Genomic DNA, 20,094 nt, shown 5'->3' with positions numbered 1-20,094 from the left:
ACTGGATTCAATCTTTTTAGAATACTGTTTTTGCTGGGCAGTGGTGGTGCATGCCTTTAATTCCAGCACTAGGGAGGCAGAGGCAAGCAGATCTCTGTGAGTTCGAGGCCAGGCTGGTCTACAGAGGGAAGTTCAGGACATCCAGGACTACACACAGAGAAACCCTGTCTCAGAAGGAGGAAGAGGAGGAGGAGGAGGAAGAGGAGGAGGAGGAGGAAGAAGGAAGGAAGGAAGGAAGGAAGGAAGGAAGGAAGGAAGGAAAGAAAGAAAGAAAGAAAGAAGAAAACCACTTTTCCCTAAGATACCCACTTTTTTTGTTATGGAACATATAGAGGCATCTCTGAAGAAGGACATTAAGCAGGGCTTCTCAGTCTTCATCTGCAAACCACTCTTTGAGGCCAAGAGGGGGAATGTGTAGGAGAGGGAATGTATTCTCATCATTTGGGAAGTGGAGCCATTTAGTGTCTGGCCTAGGGTCCTGCCCTGACCCAGCATGCCTGAATTTTCTATATCATCCACATTTTCTCTCTCAAACAATTTCTGAGCATGTTATATTCCACTCCCCACCCAAGTCTGGATTTGCCTTAGTATAAAAGTATTACTTTGTTGTCTCAAATACTAAAATAAATAGATATCCCCTGGTTCCGTCTGAGGCTCTTTGTGTCCTGGTGGTGATGATATTTGTGGAGACACCATACCACATTCACAGGATGGAAAAAGAGCGGATATCCTCAGCCTTGAGGTTTGGGACATCCTTATGCAGCTAGAAGAATGACTGCTGAAGCAGGGAGTTATGTACAAGGGCAGGAGGTGATGAGGGAAGTGGTTCTCATAGCCAGTGCAGAAGTAAAGGGACTGCAAAACCCATCAGTAAAAGCACAGAAGCCAGCTCAAGATCTGTGCTTATCACCAAGACAGACAGACACATTACTGCCATCTCTTTCCACTCTTGCATTCTTTCTGGCTTCAGGCAGCCCTATGAGGCCCCTGGGCATGTGAACAGGGGTGTGTTTGATTGTGCATGTGCCTTTAAAAGCAGAGTTAGGAATCTGATTGCTTATCCAAGACTTAAGGGGTGGAGAAGGAAGGTCTGTGTCATTTTTTTTGACCATTCTTTCCATAGTAAGGGGCCTTTGGCCTCCCACATCTGCTTAGAGAAAGAGCAATTTATCCTGCCTGATTTGGCAACTGGTGATTTATATGTCTGCATGATTCATTTTCCACAGCAACCCTACCAGGTCAAAATTGATTCTTACCATTTGCTAGGTGATCAAACAAAATTTGCCCCTAGTCCACCGGTGGAAGAAATCAGAGCTACTGTGTACTCCCATCATGCTTTGTTTCTTCTCCAGCAAGTTTAGAGGGCATTTCAACTAGACTCCATACTTTGTTTAGCCTCCTAGCTCCTAGCAACCACAACAGATTTAAGGGAGTACATGAAGATGGATATGATATGTTTCCTGCTGGCTCCCAGGCCAGAATCCTCGCCCTTGCATGACACTCCCAGCAGCATGCAAGAAGGTTAGTAAGCATTCAATTACATTCTTGGGGCAATTCATTGTGAATAGCCCAGAGTTAAACATTTCTTATTTAATGTTGGTGAATGAAAACAAGGCAATGATGCCTGCACTAGAAACACAACAGAAGTAATAAAAAGAATTGGCACCTGAACAGAAAAGATGAACCGGAGTTCCTGCAGGTCTTTTGTCTCAGTCATTCGATAGAAAGAAAGAAATCACTTCATAAATCAGTCCAAGTTGGTCTTACTCTGCCATTCACATAACATGGAATTACTTGCTTAGATTGATAAATGGATGTCGTTGCTGGAGTCCTGTCACCAGGCCTTACATAACTTACAGTGCAATTATTACTCATGTCCTAGGAAGGACTTATTTATTTTAGCTTCTATCATCTTTCCAGTCCTGAAACATGTCTTTTATGTATTTGCTTCTGAAACTGGAGTAGAGGCTAGCACAGGGAGGCTTCTTCATGACTTTAGCTAGAATATAATTTGGAAGGTGAGTGATATGAGGAAACACACTGATTTTTTTTCTCATTTTATTGCCAGAGCTAAAAGAAAATAGCAACTGCACGCTTTATTATAAAATTAAGGCCAAACTGAAGATATAGTTGGAACGCCAGAAGTTATAAACTCCAGCAGGTATAAAAGTGCAAGTCTTAAACATGTTAGTACACAGCAGGTTTACTAAATTCATTTTAGTAGTTAAAATCCAAAGAGAACAGGTACAAAAGTGACAATGTGCATAGACATATGTGTGTATGGACAAAATACACATATGCACACACAGACATATAAACAAACTTATATTTAAAAGTCAGATTCCATTTTTCTGTGCTTCTGGTTTTTGAGCTAGGGTCTTATGTAACCCAGAATGGCCTCAGATCCCTCATAGTTGAGGCTGGCCTTCAACTCTTGATCATCCTGCCCTCCCCACACAAGCCCTGGGATTATAGGCATGTGACACCATGCCCAGCTCAAATTCTATTTTAAAAACCTTTTGAAAGGGTAAACCATGGCATATTCAGTTTTACCCTGTGTATCCTGTAATCTAAATTAATGTCCCTGCGGAAAAGATCTGAAAAAAGCCGTGATATATAACAAGGTAATTGGGCATAACTCCAAGTCATTTTTAGGATCCTCAAAGGTTTTGGTGAAAGTTGAAAATTAGTATATGCTAATTGTTTTGTTTTATATTTAATATGTTAATTGTGGATATGTTGCTTTCTTCTTAGCTTATGCATATCTTTATATTTTAGGTTAGCAGAAACTTTTCATAGAGCAATCATTGCATTTTAAAAAATATTTAGCCTGGAATTTTCCAAGACTTAATTCTCACAGTAAAAATTAGATTCTTCAAATGAACAGTGAATTATCAATACCCTTGCAATCCTTAACAGGCAAATTCATATCACATTGAAGCTAGAAGGAGTTTTGATGCCTTCACACATAAAATGTGTTTATATCTTAGTTAAATAACAAAACAAAGCCTGGTCTCCAGAGGGAGTGCCAGGATAGGCCCCAAAGCTACACTGAGAAACCCTGTTTCGACAAACCAAAACAAACCCATAAAATTTTTAGAAGAATCTAGATTTCCTTTCATCCTTTCCTATTTAGAATTGTATTAAAGTTCAGAAAGTCTTACTAATGGAATTTCCCCTATATTTGCAACAAGAGACAGGAAAACTTCTTGATTTACAATAAAAATAGAGGATCATCTCCCACCCTTTGCCCCAGCTCTGTGTTCCACCTACAGATCACAACTGTTCCACTCTGCTGTTTTCTTGTCTTTCCTTTTAAAATTTACTTTATTAAAAAGTTTTTTGTTTGACAAGCTTGTTGAGATTATAATAACATGAACAGTGGAGTGGGAACTGCTACTGTTTTGTAACCCTGCTGATCCACACCACAAACCACATTCTGCAAATTCCTACAAAGAAACATTACTTTGACTTCTGCTGCTCTTTATTTTCTATCTGTCTTATTCTGTGAAATAGACTAGGACAGAAACAATAGTTAAAAAGACAATTGGACACAAACCAAGATGCATATGTTCGACTTTGTTTTATCCATTATATTAATTACTTTTCTGGTTGTTGCAACAGAATACTATCAAAAGCAACTTAAGGAAGCACAAATTTATTTTGACTCATAGTTCAAGGGTACAGTCCATCATGGTGGGGAAGGCATGATGGCAGGAGCTTGAGGTAGTACATCACATCAAATCCACAGTCATGGAACATGAACAGATTGGGGAAGAAGCATGGTTCAGGTATGGCAGCACCAACATATAAATTACTGTCCTCATTACATCTAAGTTGAGACTTAACTTTCTTTTGACTATGTGGGTGTTTTAGTTACATTCTCAAAATTTCCTTGTTTTTCTATTTTGGAATGGAAAACTATGCCTATAAAGCTCCTGAAAGGGATCTACCTAGGTCTTTAATAGTGATGCATTGTATCACATATGTTTATGTCAATTATTGCATGATTGTGGGTTATTTGATGAAGTAAGCATACAGCTGGAATAAGCTATAACTATCTGTAGACATAACTTTGAAAGGCCAGGGAAGCTTTTTAGAAAAAAAGTAACTTCTTCCTATTTATTTGAAGAATGGTCTTGCTGTGTAGCCCACGTTGGCCTTACAGTCATCACAGAGTCCATATAGACGGGCTTGGAGCTGTCTGTCCTCCTACCTTAGTCCCCAAACACTGGGATCACAGGCATGTATTTAAGAAATGTTGCAAAATTATGTTAGCCACTCTCCATACATCTTTAGTATATAATAGCTCGGAGATGCACAGTACATAAGCAAATGCTTTAACGAAGTCACATTTGTTATTAACACTATTCAGGCTTGAATAAAAACATTTTTCTAAACAGTGAAAACTCTCTTGAGAGAGAGGCTAATTTTATCATTGAGGAAAAATATTTCTGAAACTATGTTTGATGGAAATCCAGCCACAAACAAAGAAGCAAAAATAAGATTTAAATATATTTCTTGCAAATACAGAAAGTTCTCAAATTTTATAAAATCTGAGACACATTCATTTAAAAACCTGCAGCTACCTTACATGACACACACATCCACGCATGATGCTTATCCATTATGTTCTTATTTTATAGACTTGAAAGCTTTTCATGGGTGTGCATCATAAACATACTTTATATAAATCATTCTTTAGCATACACCACAAACACAACACCAAACACACACACACACACACACACACACACACACACACACACACACACACACGTCAAAGAAAAAGAATTGTTTACTATTTCTTCTAGGATCACTTTTGAAATAGCCTATTTTTGCTAACATGTTTTAAACATTTTGACATATAATAATTGTACATGTTTATTGGAGTCCAGTGTGATAATTTAATACACACATGCAATGTGTAATGATCAAGGTAATTAGTGTTTACATATCCTTAAACACAACACATTTTGACCCACTCTGTTTCTGACCTGGGCCAGTTCTTCTCTCCTTTGCCAACCCAGGAGGTTACCTGCTTCCTGGAGGTCGCCATATTGATGCTGAGCTTAGTATGTACACCCAATCAACGTATCGCATTACAGCCCAGAACTCCTGGACTCAAGTGATCCTTGTGTCTCAGCTTCCCCAGTAGCTGGGACTTTAGATGTGTGCCACCGTTCCCAGCACACAACACATTTTAAAAAATTAAAATACTGGTAACTTTTGAGCTCTTCTAGTCCTTTTTAAAGTGAATTGCTATTAACTATAATCACACTACTACACAATAGGACATTTACTTATTCCTCCTATCTGACTGTTTTTGTTTCCTGTTATCCAACTGAAAAAATATCTCTCTGCTAGCTATTAAAGCAACCAGGAATACCTTTAGGGGCAAACTCTTATGTTAATCACATTCAAAGTATCCTTCCCTTTTACTTAATCTAAAACTTCAAGTAGAATAAAAGTGAGCATCCCCAGAAGTATTCCTGCCTACCTTCCCACCTGCCATAATCATGATACAAACTGTACATTGCCAGAAGCATTTTTGCCCACCAGGTTAGCCTCTGAATGTTCTGTGACCTTGAGCTGACCTCCAGTGCCTTTCCTTCTTAAGTGTGACATTATATTCAGCATTTTGGGGGATGCATATCTTAAGCTGAGCCTGTTAGGAACATGCTTCATCCCACAGTGTTTTTTGTTTTGTTTTTTTTAAAACCATATATTTCAGTTTGTGTATATTCTACCTTCCTTTGTTCATTCACTCTCTGATAGACAGCTTTGCTGTTCCATTTCTTAGCTCTTAATCATCATACTACAGTGAACATGAGAATATGAGCAACTCTGTCACTTCATTGGTGGTGCTTATGATGAATCTATTTTTAGTTTTTAAGGCTCTTCTTGACTGTTTTATGAATGACTATACGAATTTACATTCCTGCCAGCAGCACCTAAGAATCCCCCTTTCTCAGTCGTGTTTGCTTTTTCATGGTTATAGACATTCTACCTGAAGTGACATGGTACCTCACTGTGCTTTTGATTTGCATCTCCTTTATGACAAGGTGTTATGAAACACAGCCTTGTTCTGAAGATCACTGACCATATTTGCTTTCATTCAACTTCTTTTGATGATTCTAAGGCTTAGGAAATGATATTTTAAAATAGTCTGTGGTAAGGTTTTAGGCTTGCTCCTTAGGTAGGACTTGGCATAAACACATATAATAGGTAATGCTGAGGTAATTCCCTGGGAGTTCATCCTTAACTTTCAGCAAGACAAGAAGGTGGACTTTGAGGACCATCAGTTCTGGGTTCCAGTCTTGACTATAAATAGTAAACAGAGGACCCTGAGAAGTCTCTTGATCTTACTGAAGCTTAGCCTCCTTTCCCACATGAGGAAGGAAGTTAATATCTCTTTTCAGGATTGTTTTAAAAAAAAGAACTGCTGCAAACCAATGCACATTCAGTCCAGGGTTAGCTGTTACTGTGTGTGGTTTATTTGTAGCTGGGCAACAGAACGATAACTTAATTATCATTTTACTAAGTTTAATTCAGTAACATGTTACTTCCAGTAATCTTCAACTTGAGACTTCATAAAGACTAAAAATTTAAATAGATTAGAGTAAACCATGCAGTTTTGAAAACTGACTTATACCTCTCTCTTGATGCATACAGAAATATATACAAACTTTGAAGGGTGTTAGGGGATACTGGTGGTGTACTTTCAGCATGTTGACTCTGAGTTCCTTCACATTGACCTGGATGGGTTGAGCAGTTAGACAACAATCAGGATGGCTGGATATCCCATCCGATTCTGCTTTGAGTTTCCCTGTCTACTGATGCCTATGGTTCAGTAGCATTTTCTTCCCCGCCCCTGTAGTGACTCTACATGAAGCTCTGACAATCTTTAACGCATAGGTCATTTTCTCTAATGATTGTCATGTACTTATGCAGAGAATTTTCTGTCTGTGTTGACCAAAGAAAAAAGTCTTGAACTCATTAAACACATTAGATTTTTATCAATGCAAGTGCTACTACTCTTACCCAGTATTGTACATTTTCTTCTGACACTTACAAGGACCTCCATCAGCTTCAGAAAGCAAATGCAGTTGCTTTCTGTTACCTGCTACTACAGGAGTTTTAGGTACATATGTTTTCTTGCCATTAGGTTTCCCATTCCCAATCTTAGATGTTCTCATTGGCAGATAGGTTGGTACCCAGCTTGTCTGTTTAGTCACTTGACTGGGGATAGATGTTGGAAAGATGGCTCATCTGTAAAGAGCACCAGCTTCTCTAGGACAGAATTCAGGTTTCCTTTCCAACACTCACATGGTGGCTCCCAACCATCTCTAACTCCAGTTCTAGGGGACTCCATGCCCTATTCTGATCTCTATAAGCACCAGGAACACACATGGTGGACAGATAGACGAGTAAGCCAAACATTCATGCATATAAAGAAATAAACCTGAAAAGGTTTTGTAAGATCAATTGGGTCATCCTTCCCTAGAAGTTCTCTTTGATTGGTATAATATTATCCTGTAAGTAATTGTCTCCACAACTATCAGGGATATGGACATTACCCATTAAGTTAACTGCGAATTCAATCACTTCCAATAGTGAAGGAGTATTGAATGATGACAGGATTAAATAAGCAGTGCTTAGGTAGCCTAGGATTGCATTTTTATTTTAACTGCTTGAGAAGAAAAGGACCATTACCACTTCATATATTATCTCTGAACCTCAGTCTTCTCATTTATAAAATGGAGATAGTTTTCTATTACTGAGTCCATGTAGCTATTACATAGGAGGACAATTGTAAAGTCCTTGGCACAAAGTTCTCAATAAGTGACCACAGTAATTAAGTGTATCATTGTCTTACATTCATTGAGCAAGTTTGGCATTGAGACCTTATCTCTGAAAGTAATATTCTACCCTTAAGCTGTTGAACTTTCTGGACTCTCCTTGAGGACATCTTGTGGCTAGTATGTAGAAAGAATTACCTCTGGTAGAATGACTTTGGAGCATCCACAGTACATATGTTATTGAAACAGTAAAATGCTACTAAATCTTAACAATTCACTTCATTCTACTGCTTGAAACTGGCTTTCAGTGAAGAAGACCCTTATAAGAATATTGGTTTGAATATCTTATCTAAGTTTGGAAAACTGGAATTTGCTAGTTGGATTACACACATAGTCATCAGATTCCCTGCCTGCGTTAGATGCTCTGATTTAATGGCGCCTTCATTTCCACCAGCTCTGTTAATGTACAGCTCACTTCCAATATCGGTGTTTCCCTTACAATTCATTGGTACTAGAGTTCCCCTGTGATGGTGAACTTTGCTCATAGAATCTTTAAAAGTTAACAGGCATAGGTATGTATACATTTACATATTTTTAGAATTTCTTCTTACAAAGATGAAAGAACCATATTGGGGACTGGGGGAAAATCCATCATATAAAACAGCTTCCTGTAAGAATTAACATTGCATTACAATTCCTGCCAGGTGTTATTCAAAGACTTGTTTATTCTATCAAGTATTTATAGCGTGCACCTTTCTCCATCTCAATACAGTTAGACCTTAGCAATAATGTAAAGTTTATAGTATCAGGAGCTTCATTTTTTTGGAACTAATTTTTCTGATATATAATTGCTGGTATAAATGTTGGCACTTTCTTAACTGAAGTTGTGATAACGAGTATTGCCATAATGAAAACAAATGAGATTAATGGTCTTTTCCAGGTTTTTATCTGGCAGTGGCTGCAAGATTGAAATTCCTTTTGCTATGCCTCAGAAAGGTTGTATTTCCCTCCCAGTCTAAAGGAGTCTTGCAGAATGTATCTGTTTGGCCTTTTCAAGAACACACAAATGTCTCAAATGCTAACAGAAAGGACTTGCAAATTTAATGAACAAAAAGGCACAGTGTTGTGTAATACAAATAATGTATGAGAGAAAAATAACGCCTTCCTTTAGATATCATATACATTATTCTCAGGATAATTCTGAGTTTTAACATCAAAGCATAAAGTTATTTTAGGTACATTTCTCTCTAGATTTCTTTTTGTACATTTCAGATGATACTGTGTGAAGATGTCATTATGTAAGGCATTTACACTTTGTGTATTAGACTGTCTCTTATTTGTAGTGCTGTTGTGCGTAATTCATGTGCTAAATATTAACCTTTAACTAAGTAGTAAAAATTTCTACCTGAGGCATTTGTTTACGTACAACTTTAATCAAACAATGGAGAGATCCTAATGAATGACATGATTTCCCATGTAGTGGAATGATGCAGCCGCTGGATTTCTTGCAAGGACATGTCAAGAGTTTCTTCATGTTTTCATTATTATATTCAGGGACAATGTTGCCGAGTAAATATTTGTACTAATATGTTGCTATTTTAGGATTTCCTGGGGTGTACACAGTCTCGTAAGGTAAATAATTAAAGGATCTGCCTTGCCTATGAGCACAGAACAGTGCTTGATATAGGCCTGATGATTTCACTCGTCCCTTTGATAATCCATAACTGTCTTCTGTAATTATTTCCATCATCCAGCCAGGCAAAGATAAAAGATGGAACACATTTCTTGTGCCTCCTCCTAGGGAAACTCCATTATCCTTGAAAGGCCATGTGACTGGGTAAAATTCAATCTGTGTGGACAGAGGCAGTCCTCAAGGACAAGCTGAGTGTGAGCTGAAAATGAAGCTGTTACCAGAGAGCAAACTGCAGTCCTTGCTTCTTATTAATATTTGAATGAGGAACTAAAAACAGCTGTGTGAACCCTAAGCACCTATGACAGTTGAAGGCGGCTAAAAATTAGGAGTCTGGGATGAATGGGATGAAACCATGCCCAGTTACCTTCTGTCTCCTGCAATGGTGGGTCGGCAGTGGGGCAGGAACAGATAGATCTCTGCCACCCAGGTAGAAGTTCTAGAAAACCTTCAGAAGACATGCAGCACACCACCCCAAAATCTTCTGTGTTATCTTGAATTCATTAACATGCAACCATTTCTAACAAGCCTTTCGAGGCTAGAGAATGACCATGTGTTTTCCCCACCACACAATATTGATATTGCTGCTGTCAGTACGTATAGAAACTTGGCCCCAGTCAATCATTGTGAATATCTTTTTGCTTACTCTATAGGGAAAGAAAGACAATGAGAAGCACAGTCCCTGATATTATAGTTCTTTGAATAATTATTTCAAAATTCTAAAGAAAATAGTTATCAGCTACTGGATTGACTTAACCTAAGCCCACACTGGCCATTTGTTACTTGTAGAGACTCTGATAGTTGATTTTGTTGAGTAGAAAATTCAGAACTGGTTCTGTAACATAGAAGAATTGTAGAGCACATGTGCAGAATATGATTTCCAAAGACAACTAAAATGTACCCGCTTGCCCCAGCCTCCGTGGATATTAATTCATTATTTTAATTAGCAGTGACAACTTATTGGGAACCCAAGCTGAGCGTGTTAAGCTGTTGTTGCCTTTAACTGGAGGGAAGAGGCAAGAATTGAGTTCCTATATGTGTGTATAGTAAATTCTATTTAAACTCAGTTTTGTACATCATGACTAACAGTTAAAATGGAAGCCTTCTGATAGTCCATAAATTCTGCTTAATGAGAGAAACTGTACAGGACATCCAATGAAGAAATTGCTGAGTCAAATATAGCAGGAAACTGAAGATTAACATTGAACCAGGAAATCTTAGTTGTGGTTACTTTTACTTAGTGGTTATTTGTAAAAGAATTCTCAGGAGACATGGGATTTCAGCCAGACGCCCCATTCAGAAAGTTCTAGAAGGCAGTGGCTAGACACTTTATTAATGAAGAGTTGGGCTGTCCAAGAGGATTGATCCTGTAGGACTTCTCTCCTCCTCACTGTAACCGAGTGTCCTGTTTCTACACACTCTGTGAAATCACCATACCAGGCCCTGCAGTGTTAGGAAAATGCCAGCTAGAATGTAGTTTGATTCCTTCTTTCTCTATAGCTGTGTGTGCAGTTAAGACTGGTGGTAGCCATTCTGCTCTAAGAAGGAATGAAGGTTGCAAAGTATAATTGTTATCTGAACTCATAGAAAGGAAGGTTTTGAGAAGAAGGGAGCTAGATTGAACAGATACTGTTTACATTTAAATGGTTAGTTTTAGATGTCAACTTGACAAAATCTATAATCATCTGGAAATAGTCTCAGGGAGACATTGTCTAGATCAGTTTGGACTCTGGACATGTATGTAGGAGATTATCTTGATTTATTAAGTAATACATGAAGGTCCAGGCTAAAAGTGGGCAGCACTTGGGATTGGGTCTAGGCTATAGGAAAAAAAAGGAGTAAAGAAGCTGAGTGCAAGCACATGCATGCATTCATTTTCACTCTGCTGTTGACTGTGATGTGATTAGCTGCTTCAAGTATCTGCACCCCAACTTTCTCACATGATGTCACCTGGAATCAGAAACCAAATAAACCCGATCTTCCATAAGTTGTGTTTGTCAGGCTACAAGAAATGAAATCAAGACACCATCCATTTCAGAAACCAGTCCTTTGGGGTGGATACCAACATAGTCATTCTGAAATTCAGGGTCTAGGAAGTCACTCTCATGCTGACAGTCATTTTTAATACCAGTTACAAAATACTACTAAGTCCAATGACTCCACCACACTAGATGTTGGAGCAAAGGTTGGAGCTACTGCTATCTCTATTGCCTTTGGAAAATCCTGGACATGTATTGGGGCTATCCACTCATCTATATGGTGTCGTATGGCTAGACAATCCTAGAAGCAGTTTGGAGAACAGGGCACACATGGATTTTAGAAATGGAAGACCTGGGTTTTGAGTTCTCCTCCAGGCTGGAGAGATGGCTCAGCCATCATCATTGGCTGATCTTCCAGAGGTCCTGAGTTCAATTCCCAGCAACCACATGATGGCTCACAACCATCTGTAAAGATCAGGTGTGCTCTTCTGGCCTTCAGGCATACTTGTAGGCAGAACACTGTATACATAATAAATAGAGTCCTCTTCCACCACTTTCTGGCTGTATAAGCTTCCTGGGCAATTTCCATTTAGAGGGAATTGGGGAAAGTTCCCTCTGGAAGAGATACTTGTGGGCAGGAACAGTGACCACATATAGCATGTCTACAAATGTGAACACTCTGATAAATGTTAGATTTCTTTCTCACCTTAAAGCTTTTTTTCCTCTAAATTCTACAAAGTGCTAATTGGATAAGATCAAAGTTTCTGCAGTGTTTGAATAGAGATAGGATTAGGGCTGTAACTGCAGTGTCTCAGAGTTTATGCTGCATTTGGCACATGATTCCCAGCAAACAGCAAAGGAGAAAGAGGAGGAGGACCATGACAAGAATAGGAGGAAGAGGAAGACAAAGAGGAAAGGAAATTAAACACAGGGCCAATTGGTGCCACCAAATGTGGCACCTTTGGTACCTTCTGTTTTCCTTTATAGACTGTGATAGAAAACTCTTTTATATTACTGGACTATTTTAATTTTAAGGGTCATAATAAAGTCAGGGTTTGAAAACTAAAGTCATTTCCAAACACTTGTGCTGGAGACCATGAATATTCATTGACATGTGCTCATTTGTCATTCATTATATTGGTTTTCAAGATAAATGGGGAGAAATCATCCTATAACTATGGGTTCCTAAGAGTAGCCTCTAAAGAAAAGGAATACTGTACTAAGGGTGCAGTTCAGCATCTACCAAAAGGAGTTTCTGAAAAATTTTTATTTAATATGTAGGAAACATAACCCACAGACTTCTATTAGAAGTCTTAGTAACACTCTATGACCCACCAAACCCACTTTATAAATCTGACCTAAAGGATATCATACCAATCAAGGGTCATAGATTTAGGACAGCATTCTTTGTAGACGTAAGTAGTTGGAACTACCCTTTTCCCTCAACAGGATAAATAACTCTATCTATCTATCTATCTATCTATCTATCTATCTATCTATCTATCTATCTATCTATCCATCAATCTGCACCTTGGAGTATGACAGTAGCTCAGGAATCATCATGGAGAAGGGGCAGTAAATGACTATAAGGAAGCAGTGTCTTCTGGAAACTGCAAGGCAGTTGCAATATGAACTCACAGCTGTTGAGACACTATGCACAGGACTTATGTAAGGTTAAACTGGACCAAACCTTAGCAAAGAGGGAGGTGTGGGGTATGAAGCTCCACCCTTTCTGAGAAACTATAGGCAATATCCAGCCACTGAAAGAAAGGTTAGCTTTCTCTAAAAGTGTAGCCCCTGAGAGGTAGGTAGACCACACTCTGGTGGAAGGCCACATGTTCAAGAATATTTGGGCAGTACAAATAGCCTTGATGGGGACAGGGAAGAACACAGAATTGGCCGGGAAAGGAAAGGGGGTTGGGTCAGGGAAGAGATGGTGAGGGAGAGTGAATCTAAAGAAAACAGACCATATGAAATTCTCAAAGAACTAGTAAGAACAAAACAAAAACATCCTAGCAACGAAAACAATAAGAAAGAAGCACGTCTATGCAAACAGCGATAGGGAAATATGTTAGCAAGAAAAGCAAACGATGGAGCAGTATTTGACTAATACACGCCCATTTTGAAACAAAAATATATTTATTTGTCCACCAAAGACACCATATAAATCTGTTCGTATTAGGCTAATAAAGAAATATTTGAAATAACACACCGGCAGCTGTTTAGAGCAACAAATGGGCCAATTAAAAATGTAAGTCTACAGTTGTTTCAGGTCACTGAAGTGTAATACTTTTGCAATAAAAAAAATAAAATTTAGCTCCTGAAGTGGCTCTGAAAATCAACTAACCCAGCCCCCTGTCTCCCCATTTACTTCAAACCACACTGCTTCACACACATAAGGAAGGGCTGTAAAATAATTTCATTCTTGGTATTGGCTCTTATTTACTGTTTGGAATCTAATCCTGACTCTTTAACTAGCTGGTGCTGTATTTCCAGAAAGTCATTTTGTCCTTCACCTTCCTCATCTGTAATCCAAAGGGGTTGGGAATAAACACTTTGGCTCCAAACTGCTGTGTGTGCTGCTTCTGCTGCTGCTGCTGAAGCAAACTGGTGTCATGGTCGTGCAGGCTGACACTGTCTCTCATAAAATGCATCTTTTATGGCAACAGCTTACCATTTTGTTGAAACAGTTACTGCCAATGCTGTGATGCACTTTAGTCCTGATTGTTTAGTAGTGAGAATCTTTAATGTTAATCTGTGGACTGACGGCCTCTGCAGGCTTTCACGGCTCCATAAGGAATACTCATAGACTCCAAACCTTCCGTGTATGCAATGATGGCCAAGTGTGTCTGTCCCAGCTCACGGGTGCTGGAAGTACACCTGTCCTTCCTTACACCGTTGGCCTGCTTGCATTTGGAGCTGGCTGTCCTTGTCCTACCTCTCAGAGCCTGGGAGATGTGGTGAGGAAACTCTGTGGGACATTGTGCTATGAACCCCAATTCATTTTATTGTTTCTCAGGCCCCTGGCATATATTTGCAGCAAGCTGGCATTTCAAGCCGATGCATTATGAATAAAGGCCAGCACAATTTGTTTGACACCACTAAACTTATCTTGCTTTCTTGGACCAGAGTGAGGTGATGAATTATTAGCCCCTGAAGAATTAGGTAAACATGACTCTAAGGATCACCCACAGTGTGGAGAGGAATGAGAGGCATAGGAGACCCTGCCTGCCCTTGGAAGTTTAAATCTGTGTTACAGGAGAGAAGAGTAGAAACAAATTTAAGCCACAGGCATAGAGCATAATGTACTCTTTTTAAAAATTCTAAGATCAGTGTACTGAATGGAGAGGTATAAAGCTATGCTCCAAGAAAATGCTAAAGTGGCTTCCTTGGGGCTTTTGAAAAACCACTTTCCTCAGAAACACAATGGTGAAGAGTCAGAGAGGTTTATGATGTCCCTATTACAGAGAAATTTCTCTGCTATTTTTTTTGTGTTGATAGGTTCGGCCTCATTGGACAGATTTGTACTTAACACACTAAAGTGAGGTTATTGTTTTCGAATTTCCAGCGGATTAACATTAGGCAGATAGACAGTCAGGAACTGTTCTTTCTGGTGCATTGCCCTCAAGTGGGCCCCATGTGGGACCACCTATTAGAATAAAGACAGAAAATGTTAGAGCTTCTAAAGATTTGTTACTTTAGACTTTACATTAAAAAAATTGTCGGTTTCACACATGTCTACAAGCATTTTGATCATGCTCACCCCATTCCCGCACACTTCTCAACCACTTCCCCTCTGACTTTGTGTCTTTCCTTCATGTAGGTATGCGCATTGTATGCCTATAGCTATTTCACAGTGCACCATGGTCATAACAACTGTGTCACAGCCAGAAGACAGCTCACAACACTCCCTCTCACTCTCTGGCTCTTACAGTCTTTCTACTTACTCTCCTATGGTGGTCCCTGGGCCTTGGGTAGGGTGTTATAGATTCGCAGTGTAGGGCTGAGGACTCAAGGTGGCTTCTTCTCAGAGGTTTGACTAATTGTGAGTCTGCATCAACTGTCACCCACTTTGAACATGAGCTCCTCTGTCCAAAGCTGAGAGCAGCATTAGCCTATGGGTCTTAACATAAATGCTTAGAAGGCTATCTGACTACATGTTCATTCAGATGGTAAAAACCATCAATACTCAACACTCCTCCCCACACCTAGGTCAGGTAAGGGTTAGGGCAAAGGTAAGCATGAAAAAGAATACAGAAACATACTACTTTTTATGCTGAATGTAGATTGTAATGATTTTATGAAAAGTAACATTAATGGAGTTTTAAATGAAAATCCCACAGCAGATTAAGGATACATCCTTATGAATTGCTGACTTGGAGGCTTCTGGAAGGTTCCAGAACATTAGAGACTCTGCTGTCCTCTAGAAATAGATGACAAGACCCTATTGCTGCTGATGACACACATGCTGATACTTTTCTACTCTTGTATTTGTTTTATAGTACTTGTGACATATCAGTAGATGTTGTAAAGATATAATTTATGAATAAAGAGTCATGGTTGGGCTATGTACTTTATGGCTGTTTTTTTGTTTTTGTTTGTTTTTATTGCTTGAGAATTCCATACATGTATATAATATGTTTTGATCAAATTCACCACCTATTCCTACACCCCTATTTCTTCCACTTCCTTGTCCACAACTATTCCCTCCCAAGTTTATGTATTTCTTTTAAACCACCAAGTCCACTTAGTGCTGCAAGTATGTACATGGGGGTTGGGTTACCCAATGAAGCATGGGGACTTCTTAGGGGTGGCATTCTTGAAGAAAATTGCTCTCCATCTCCCAGCAGCCATCACCACCAGTTGCCTTTAATATATATATTCATTATATATTCATTTAATTTCACATATATATGAAATTAAACGCAGATCCATGCACATGTCTGTAGCCTGGACATGCTAATTCTTGAAGGATCTATTTGTTAAATTCCATTTTACCCCAGTTATTTTGTGCATTGTGATGCATTATTTAAATGACAATTATAGGGATACATTCGTCAAAAAATTTAGAGATTATTGCTTTGAGAAAATATGTGACAAATTATAATCTTTTCATAAGAAATCTTATAAAAAGCAAATTATAATGTCATCTGGATCACTAAAATTCTTCCGTCTGACCAAGTTAGTAGACAGATCAATGATCAGCAGGTGGATAGCCCTTCTTCATGTGTCTGGCCTTTAAGCTGAGCCATGGGGGTCCTCATGTGGGGAAAGAGTGGGAAGGGATGAGGGCTCTCTTTTACTCTTAGGGATGCTGTGGTGTTTCTGTGATTTATGGGCAGTAAAGCAACTTTAATGAGATGAGCAGCTCACAACATTTCTTGCTATTATACTGTATGAATGCTATGGGGCCTGCTTGCCTCCGGGGCCAAGCCCTGCACTGGGTACACTCTGTCACTCTGTGTCACCAGCTTTGTCTTCCCATTCATTCTCTCTCACATCCCCTCCCTTATGCTGTGGCAGGTGGATGACTCTTATCCAGCCCCCATCTAATTATGTGACATTTCTGGAGCAGCAATATGACATTTGGTTTTGATCAGGGAAATCTCTATGAGGGTATGACTCATGGGTAGCATGGAGATTTCTCTTATTCCAAGAGTGTTCTTTGAAGCAGGCATTTTGGAAAATCATAGCAGTTAAACACTGGTACATTCTTCTGATTTATAAAGTGTCTAGAATTGTTTCAGTAGAATAACCATAATACAGATATAAGTATCTTTTTTAAAATTTATTTTTATTATTTAAAATTGTATGAATGTGTGCATGGGGGCTTGTCAATATGAGTGCAGGTACCTACAATGGGCAGAAGTGTTGGATCTCCTGAATATAGAGTTGGGGAAGTTGTGAGCTGCCTGTTATGGGTTCTGGGAACTGAAGCTGGGTCCTCTCTAAGAGTAGTAGGTGCTCATAACTATGAAGCCATCTCTCCAGCCCTATTCTTAACACCTTATCAGTATTATTCAGCACTATCTAAAAATCCAGAACCAAGAAAGATATTCTCTCTCTGTCTCTGTCTCTCTCTGTGAGTGTGTGTAGGGAGATGGGTCAAGGGAGAAAAGGGGCAAAGAGGAAAAGGGAGAGAGGGCGTGGGAAGAGTGGCAAGGAGAGGAGAGACTTAAATGGTTGCAGAATACAGATGATGCCCTGGCAGCTGTCAAGTCTAAGGGCTGCAGGTGTATCTTACAGGTAAGATACACCTGCAGCTGCATCCCTGAAGAGGCAGGGTTTCAGCTAGAGCAGTCTTCTCAACCTGTGGGTCATGACCCCTTTGTGGGTGTTTTAATAACCCTTTCACAGGGATCACCCTAAGACCATTGTAAAACACATATATTTACATTTCAATTCATAACAGTAGCAAAAATACAGCTGTGAAGTAGCAACGAAAATAATGTCATAGTTGGGGGGGGGTCACCACAGCATGAGGAACTGTATTAAAGGGTTGCAGCAGTGGTTGAGAACCACTGAGCTAGAGTATGACTTCAGTGGCTCTTCCTCCAGAGAAGTTAGTGTTTTTTCTATTAAGGGATGCAGCTTGTTGTAGGAGATGAACTCCGTCAGGAGGGGTGACCATCTTCACTCAGACTGAAATGTTAACCTCATCTAAACAATCCCTCCTTAGAGACAGCTAGAATAATGTTTTGTCAAATATCTGGGCATCTGTGCATACTACAGCAGATAAGTCACTTCCTGTAAAGGTTTTAAGGTTATTTTCTTTCCAGAGAGTTGTAAAATAGTCTCTCATTACTGAATGCATAAACTCACAATTGAGAGCAAATTTGTCAGCTAGGCTTTCTCTAACAGAGCCCAAAAGAATGTTGGGGTGGATTATATGCTGGATGGCCACTATTGTTCACTTTCACACCAAGAAAAGAGCAACAGATGACACCGGGTAGAGGTATTTCCTCAATTACGTACCCAGTCCAGAAATCTATCATTGTCCCTCTCACTAGAGCCATGTCTTTCTAAGACAATGCCACTTGTAAATGTTAGCCTTTTTAGCCGGAAATCACTTGACTACTGTAAGAAATTTATATTATTAAAAGTTATGGCCAGAATGGACTCTCAAGATGTCCTTAAGAATTCAACTCCAAGATTGCAGCTCCTGAAGTACTCTCATTACCACTCCCTGATTTGGAGGCACCTATAGATATATATTAAAGAATGAAGTCTTGGGGTTGGAGAGATGACTAAGCAGTTCAGAGCACTGACTTCTCTTTCAGAGGATCTGGGTTTAATTTTCAGTGCCCACAACTGTCTATAACTTTAGTCCCCGGAGACTCTTCTAGCCTCTTCAGTCACTGCCACCCATCTGGTGAACAGACAATACATGTAGGCAACACACACACACACACACACACACACACACACACACACACACACACACATATATAAAGTGAGTCTTTTCTTTCTTTAATGCCACTTAACAATGCAGTGTCCTTGAGCACACATTGTGATTGCTGAGAAACATGATGTGCTAAATGACATTGGAATCAGCAGCCTGTTCTCATCAGTGCTCATGTTCTCTGCTACATGGGAAGATAGAATTATTTCATGCTCTATCTCATGCTTCTGGCTCTACAGGGGCCACTGCTCAAACCCATTGGCTTTCATGGCCTGGAAATCCCAGTAGAGTCTATTAACAGCAGGCGCAACCTTTTATAAATCCAGAAGAACAAGATGAAGGGCTAGAATCTTTTTGCAAATATGTCCTTTGTTCCCCACTCTACGCTGTGCAGAAATGGCACCATGGCTCTCCCAAATGATGTTTACAGTGATGAAGTAAACTGAGCCCCTCTAAGGCCAAAATTTGCTGGGTTCATCACAGTTTCTGCCTTCTCTTCTCCTCCTCTGCTCAGATTTATTATACATAATAGCATCCTTCAACTTCATACATGTTCTGATTTTGCCTCTTACTAACTTCTTCATCAGCTCCCTCTTCTTCATCCTATATCCTCAGGTTAGGGCTGCTAAGTCTGCCGTGGTGTCTTGAAGACAGGATTCATGATCTCTGATTCTCTAGGCTTTTCTCTACAGTCCAGGTAGACAGGGCATATGAATTCTGTTCCTTCAAGAGTTTTCGGCAGGATGAGTTGCAGACAGCTCTAATTCTTCTTGAGCCTATGTGGGTAACCATTGGCGCATGCATATAAACACACAAGCACATACTTGTGCACATGTCAGGGATGAGCTTAATTCTCAGAGACAGTGAAATCTAAATCCATATGGAAATGCCATTTTCCTAGCTTGCTCCATACCACAGCTCTGCCCACTAATGATGCCAAGTGTTTACATACAACACAGAACAGTTGCAGATACTTTATTTTCAATTTCACACTGCCACTGCGCTTCCTGAGAGTGGAGACGAGCTGTGATTGTGGTTATCCTTGACTACTTTCCCACAGAAGGAGCCCCGTAGCACACAGACCTAGCTTTGAATTTGCCCTTGTTTTAAGCAAGGCCAAATGCAATTTAAAGAAATGCATTGCCATTCCATTTTCTAGTTAGCCAAGGGAACATGATATGTGAATAGATGACTGTCTGTTATTAAAACACTACCATGTTG

The sequence above is a fragment of the Cricetulus griseus genome, chromosome 2 (assembly GCF_003668045.3).
Source record: "Cricetulus griseus strain 17A/GY chromosome 2, alternate assembly CriGri-PICRH-1.0, whole genome shotgun sequence".
Taxonomy (NCBI): domain Eukaryota; kingdom Metazoa; phylum Chordata; class Mammalia; order Rodentia; family Cricetidae; genus Cricetulus; species Cricetulus griseus.
Note: the sequence above shows the minus strand (reverse complement) of the source record.